Raw genomic sequence first — 7,709 nt, forward strand, 5'->3', positions numbered from 1 at the left:
GGCGCTAATAAAGTAGTAAGAAAACACAGAGATAAGAAAATATTTTTTTAATGAAATAAAACCTCCCACCTTAAAATCTCCTCGTTAGTATAGTGGTGAGTATCCGCGCCTATCATGCGGGAGACGGGGGTTTGGTTCCCCGACCGGGAGGCCTGTTTTTATACATCTACTAAACAGAATTTTAAAACAAAAGCGTGCATCATTTATTTGTTTATTTTTTTATCCCGTTCACGTTTTTTGCTAAATAACCTATTAAATTAATCTTTCAGGTTATTAAAGTCGTGTATGTGCATAGGGTGTTTCGTTTTATGTAATGTATGATTGTTGATTCATTCATGGCCAAAATATATTAGACTGAAATTTTAGATAAGTGTATCAACTGGCCAAGGAAACTTATCCAGATCAAAATCATCGATATATCGGAGAGAAGTAAGGGTATGTGCACACACACTAATTACGTCCGTAATTGACGGACGTATTTCGGCCGCAAGTCCCGGACCGAACACAGTGCAGGGAGCCGGGCTCCTAGCATCATACTTATGTACGATGCTAGGAGTCCCTGCCTTGCTGCAGGACAACTGTCCCGTACTGTAAACATGATTACAATACGGGACAGTTGTCCTGCAGAGAGGCAGGGACTCCTAGCATCGTATATAACTATGATGCTAGGAGCCCGGCTCCCTGCACTGTGTTCGGTCCGGGACTTGCAGCCGAAATACGTCCGTCAATTACGGACGTAATTAGTGTGTGTGCACATACCCTTAGAGATACGAGATACGAGACTCTGCTTGTATACCAAAAAAATACTCCTCTGAGGTTTATTTACAAAAGCAAGTACAGTAATATCTTTCTACTTTCTTAACTTTTTAAATGTAAAACCATGATTTCCCAAAATATACCACGTAATCAAGGCTGACTCAAACCGCCCCATTGTAGTAATAAACAAACTGTTTCTCCCAGACAGTAGCAGATAGTAGATTCCTCTTCACATAATAAAATGGATAAATATTTATCTATATTTTCCGTAATTGCGGATTGTAATACGGTCTGCAATTACGTACCCAACTGATTCTATTGGCCGCGGATACCTTTCCGTATCGCTACGGATAGGGGTCCGTGCCGTAGAACTGTGCCGGGAATAATGGAGCATGTCCTACTTTTTGTTTTTTTACGGGCCGTGCACCCATACTTTGAATACATGCATGGCCATATGCATGAGGCCTAAACATGCAGCCCAGGAACAAAAACATATAATTATTTCAGACAATGTTGACATAGAAAAATTAGCTTAACCCGTTAGTGACCGGCCCATCGTGTTTCTACGTCGGTCACTAACGGGCCTTATTCCGATGCCATAGACTTTTTACGTCGCGGCATCGGAATAAGTTAACAGAGCAGGGAGCTGTCAAATCTCCCTGCTCTCTGCTGCTAGAGGCAGCTGAGGGCTGGGGGCGTCCCTGCTCTGCCGGGTGAGATCGATATTAGTATCGATCTCACCCGTTTACCCCTCAGAGGCTGTGCTCAATAGCGAGCACCGCATCTGAGTGGTTTTGGAGAGAGGGAGGGAGCTCCCTCTCTCCCCCACCGACACCCGGCGATACGATCGCCGAGTGTCTGTGTCTCCAATGGCAGCCAGGGGCCTAATAAAGGCCCCCAGGTCTGCCTGGAGTGAATGCCTGCTAGATCATGCCGCAGGCATGACCTAGCAGATGCCTGTCCGTGTTAAACGGACAGGCATAATACACTGCAATACAGAAGTATTGCAGTGTATTATAAATGCGATCCCAGAATCGCATATTATAGTCCCCTAGTGGGACTAGTAAAAAAGTGAAAAAAAAGTTTAATAAAGTTAATTTTAAAAAAAATGTGAAAAAAAATGAAAAACCCAGCTTTTCCCCTTACAAAATGCTTTACTATTAAAAAAACGAAATAAAGTTAAAAAGTTACACATATTTGGTATCGCCGCGTCCATAACGACCCCGACGATAAATCTATTACATTATTTAACCCGCACGGTGAACGCCGTAAAAAATGTAATAAAAAACTATGGAAAAATTGCTGTTTTCTGTGAATGCTGACTTTAAAAAAATGTGATAAAAAGTGATCAAAAAGTCGCATCTACTCCAAAATGGTACCAATAAAAACTACAAGTCGTCCCGCAAAAAAAAAGCCCTCATACAACCGCATCGGCGAAAAAATAAAAACGTTACGGCTCTTCAAATATGGAGACACAAAAACAAATAATTTTGTCCAAAAAGCGTTTTTCCTGTGTAAGTAGTAAAACATACAAAAACTATACAAATTTGGTATCGTTGCAATCGTAACAACCCGCTGAATAAAGTTATTGTGTTATTTATACCACACGGTAAACGGCGTAGATTTAAGACGCGAAAAAGAGTGGCAAAATTTCAGGTTTTTTTCTATTTCCCCCCAAATAAAAGTTAATAAAAGTTAATCAATAAATAATATGTCCCCCAAAATGGTGCTATTAAAAAATACAACTTGTCCCGCAAAAAACAAGACCTTATACAGCTATGTCGACACAAAAATAAAAAGGTTATAGCTCTTGGAATGCGACGATGGAAAAACATAAAAAATGGCTTGGTCATTAACGTCTAAAATAGGCTGGTCATTAAGGGGTTAAAGCAACATGATTTCTTAATCCCAAAATGGATACCTTAGGCTACAAGATGGATGCCATATATACAAGATGGAGTCTACACAAAATGGAATCACTGAAACATATTTTGCTCACTTTCACTTTTCCCACTTTTTGTTTATTTGTGGACATTTTGTATCTGAGCCAGGTCCCTTAACCCCTTAATAACCGAGCCTGAAAAGACCTTAATGACCAGTTAATTTTTTCTGTTTTTTGCCTCTCTGCCTTTCAGCAGCCATAACTTTTTTATTTTTTCATTGACGTGGCTGTATGAGGCCTTGTTTTATGTGAGAGACATTGTATTTTTTTTTCCACACAGTTTGGGGTAAAAAAAAAAGATTTTTTTACGGCGTGAATATAGGAAAAAGCGATTCTCGGCATTGTTTATCTTGTTTATTTTTTATCCTGTTAACGTTTCACGCTAAATAACCTGTTCAATTAATTAGTCAGGTTATTACGGTCGTGTAGATACCTAATATGTGTAGGTTTTTTGTTTTTATGTAATGTGGGGGCAATGAAATATATTTTATGCAAAATAATGACTTTTTTTTGGGACTTTTTTTATTTATTGATTTTTTTGTTACTTTTTTTTTTAATCCCATTAAGGGATAACTTTATTTATTACTTTATTTTTTACTTATAATGTATTAGCATATTCCCGTATGGAGTTGATCATTTTCCCCCCTTGACGACATGTCACGTACTGGTGCGGGGCAGCCGTTAAAGCGAAGTATGGAGCGGGCTCACGGGCTGAGGTCGCTCTATACTCAGCGGGTGATGGCTGTGTTATACAGCCGACACCTCACTGCAATAAGTGGAATCAAAGATCAAATTGATTACGCCTGTTTAATCGCGACCGCGGCATTTACATTTTTTGTATCTAGCAGGGCTTCAAAGGAGACTGTCAGAATCACGATATACTGCAGTACATTAGTATTGCAGTATATCATGCAAGCGATCCAAGGATCGCAGCTTCACGTCCCCTAGGGGGACTAATAATATATGTAAAAAACTGTTAAATAAAGATATTTATAATGTTCCAAAAAAAATATTAAAAGTTAAAACTTTTCCCATTTTTCCCCAAATGCAATGTTAAAAAAAAAAAAAAGTTAACGGAACTGGTATCGTCACGACCGTAAAAGTCTGAACTATCACAATATAGCGTTGTTTAAGCTGCTTGGTTAACGATGTAAAAAAATATTTATATATAAGACATGCAAATTACTGTATGTTGGTCACCTAAGCTCTCCAAAAAAAAGGAATAAAAAGTGATGAAAAGTCGCATGTACCCAAAATTGGTATCGGTGAAAACTACAGCTCGTCTCGCAAAATTTAAGCCCTCTAAATTGATGAAAAAATAAAAAAGTTATGGCTCTCAGAATATGTTGAGCCCAGCCGTCCTTCAGACCCACGCTCCTTCAGGCTGGGTTCACACGAGCACATTAACGTCCGTAATGGACGGACGTATTTCGGCCGGAAGTCCCGGACCGAACTCAGTGCAGGGAGCCGGGCTCCTAGCATCATAGTTATGTACGATGTTTGGAGTCCCTGCCTCTCTGCAGGACTACTGTCCCGTACTGTAATCATGTTTTCAGTACGGGACAGTAGTTCCACGGAGAGGCAGGGACTCCTAGCGTCGTACATAACTACGATGCTAGGAGCCTGGCTCCCCGCACTGAGTTCGGTCCGGGACTTCCGGCCGAAATACGTCCGTCCATTACGGACGTTAATGTGCTCGTGTGAACCCAGCCTCAGACCTACTGCATTTATAATTCCAAAACCTGACTTGCACAGTTAACTCTAATTATTTAACTCCACACACAAGGCACACCAAAAAGCCAGAAACATTTATTCCTTGTACTTGAAGGGGTATTCCATTTACAACAAGTTACCCCCTATCCGTAGGGTATGGGGTAACTTGCTGATCGGTTGGTGTCTGACAGCTGGGACCCCCACCGTTTACAAGAACGGGGAGCCCGAAGTTGTCCGAATCCCAAGTTTGAACCGAGCGGTAGGTCGCTCATGCGCACTACCGGTTCATTTATTCTCTTTAGGAGCGCCGGAGATAGCCGAGTGCAGTGTTCAGATTTTTCCAGCGCTGCCATAGAGAATGAATGAAGCGGCCGGTCGTTCATGCGCACGACCTGCCGCTCGGTTCAAACTTAGGGTTTGGGCAAATTCGGGCTCCCTGTTCTTGTAAATGCTGGGGGTCCTATCTGTCGGACACACACCAATCAGCAAGTTATATAATCAGCAAGCAACATATTGTAACCGGAATACCCCATTAAATTTAGTATAGTATGGCTATTTTTTTTTTACACACTCTAAAATAGCTAACAATTCAATAAGTCAGTAGATACATTTGTCCTAGTCTGCATGTCAGACTCCAGACTCCACACTGCACACGTCACATCACATTTGTTGACACGTAATGTTTACACCCCCCCCCCACCGTCCTTATCCCTTTAAGAAGATTACCATGTGACACAGCTGCATGGCTGTTCCTCGTTAGTATAGTGGTGAGTATCCCCGCCTGTCACGCGGGAGACCGGGGTTCAATTCCCCGACGGGGAGGCTTCTTTTTACATACTAAACAGAGTTTTAAAAAAAAAAATGTAGTTACTGCAAATTCCTTCTTTTGTTTTTTTATCAAAAAGCCAAAACTACACAAATACATTTAAAATAGAACTGTGATAACACTATGGGTGCATTTTTTTTTTTTGCCCTATTTGATCAGTGCACTTAAATAGGACCGAATTGCAGTACCAGGAATAGTCACAACTGGTTGTATGGAGCTGTGGCGGGCAAAGCTAGGGAGGGGGCTACCCCGGGTGCTGGGTGCCAGGGGGGAGTCAACAAGTGGTCATACTTGTATTGATATACCCTATAAAAAGACCTGAATAAAGCCACGCGTAAGGGACTCAAGAGCTGTCCCTGCCAGCTGTCAATATCAAGGTTTGACCAAACTGGAGCGAGGGTTCTATGACGGTCCCCTAGCATGGTGTGAAGGTACAATGTAATAATTTTGTACAGTTTTAGAAGTCATACTAGGCTTAGATAAACCACCTCATCAGTAGACTGTTCCTGCATAATACTTTATAAGGAAAATCAGTGATGTGGAACCTGTACCCAAATATAAATCAGTAATGCCCCCAAGTAATTTGCTGAATCATAAACACTAATATATATATATTATAGCGTTACTCTGAATAATACAGTCATGCCCTTACCAAATAATAAAATTATACAACAGCCAATTAAGACATCCACACCATCACCACATATTTATTCAATAATACCTCCATACTAATACTGAATCACACCACTATATTATAAAAATACAGACATGGAGTTTTCAAATAATACCTCTATATAAGGATCAAATAATATCTCCACATCATAACCACCTATGTCTACCACAAAAAACAATATATCCAATAATATCACCACACAGTGCCTATACCAGGGATCACAAACCAGTTCTACACTGGCGCTTCCTGGAGTATAATCACGCTGCAGACCATATAAGTAGGGACAGTACAGTTACATCCAGTGACTCACAGGTAACGTATTTTCTGGCTGGAGTCCTTCACTTTCCCTTTTTCTTCCTCTTCCGGCCGAGGCCACCATGACTACTTGCTCTCTTAATTGGCTTACCCGATGATCCAACAAAGTGCCTACTACAATGGGCTTATAATCGTGGGCGATGTCAAAAGCATACCTAGAGTCAGTGTAAATGTTGGCCATCTTACCTTTTGCCAAGTTACAAGCCTCAGTAAGTGCCTCAACCGCCACTTCCTGAGCAGAATAAGAAGGTGGGAGTGGTCTCTCAGTGATTTACCTCGTGCATTGTGACTAGTGCTTATCCTGTCTTGTACATACTGTATATGATACGTATTAACTATTGTTCAAAGGTAGACGCTTATTTATTCTCAAAAATAAAAATGAAATGTTATATACTTCTCCACACTCATTTTATAATCCAGAACACTTGGGAATCCCACCCCCATTAGGTCCTGTAATTACCTGATTAATACCACAAACAAAAAATAATTTTACTAAAATCTGGCATAAAACTAACAATGTTCACGCAATTTTCACCTCCTTCCCATCTAAAATCTGTAAAAACTCATCTGTGATTGACGTCACCTCAGTCTCCTGTGCAGATTTTCTGGAGGGGAGTGATCTGTTACTCAATATTTCATGTTTAGGGAATACAGCACAGTAGAACCGGTACAAGATTTGCCATTCTTGAAGAATCTGGAACCTACTACACAAAAACTCAACGTCTGGGTTACTCTCATACAGGGCCGCCATCAGGAATTTCAGGGCCCCCTACAGCTACATTTTCTGGGCCCCCCTACCGTGGCACCGCCTGTTAACGGTACTCCGTCCAGTACTATATCATGGTATCAGGGGGGGTATTAGGGGTACTGATGTGAGAGGCCCGGCCAAACCTAATTGAAAGGGGGGCCCGGCAAACTGCCGCGACTTGCCTTTGGTAGAAAAAAAACAGGCCCCTGCAATGGGGCCCGTTTTTTTCACCAAAAGAATGTCATGAGCTGCGGGCCCCCCTTTCAATTAGGTTTGGCCGGGCCTCTCACATCAGTACCCCTAATACCCCCCCTGATGGCGGCCCTGGGTAGCATGGGGGCCGTCAAACACCGCCGCCCGTGCGACCGATCACGCGCACCCGCAAACTCCCGCGCATGCGCACCGGCGACCGCCTGGAACCACGCACCGAATTTTGAGGCAGATTTTGACCTGCCCACACTATCTTGCCGCGTTTTTTGCCTGCAGCGATTGAGGACAGCAGACAGAAAACGCAGCGAAAAATGCATTTTCTGCCTCCCATTGATTTCGATGGCAGGTCAGAGGCAGAACCGCGGCAAGAAAGGACGTGCTGCTTTTTCTTTTTTCCGCGACTGGCTCCCATTGATTTCAGATTAAATCAATGGGAGGCGGTTTTGGAAGTTGTTTGGTGCTGATTCTGACGCAGTGTCCGAGTCAATATCAAGGCCCAAAAACTCTGAACTGGGCCTTATTGTTA

The 7,709-nt window shown here is 42.1% G+C and overlaps 1 non-coding gene across 1 annotated transcript; it reads left to right on the plus strand.

The window, feature by feature from the left end:
* Window positions 1-5,161: 5,161 nt before the first annotated feature.
* Window positions 5,162-5,233, plus strand: TRNAD-GUC (transfer RNA aspartic acid (anticodon GUC)). Its single transcript has one exon. It is a non-coding gene; the product is annotated as a tRNA-Asp (tRNA).
* The last annotated feature ends 2,476 nt before the right edge of the window (window positions 5,234-7,709 follow it).

Source organism: Rhinoderma darwinii, chromosome 3 (genome assembly GCF_050947455.1).
Source record: "Rhinoderma darwinii isolate aRhiDar2 chromosome 3, aRhiDar2.hap1, whole genome shotgun sequence".
In the NCBI taxonomy this organism is placed as follows: Eukaryota; Metazoa; Chordata; class Amphibia; order Anura; family Rhinodermatidae; genus Rhinoderma; species Rhinoderma darwinii.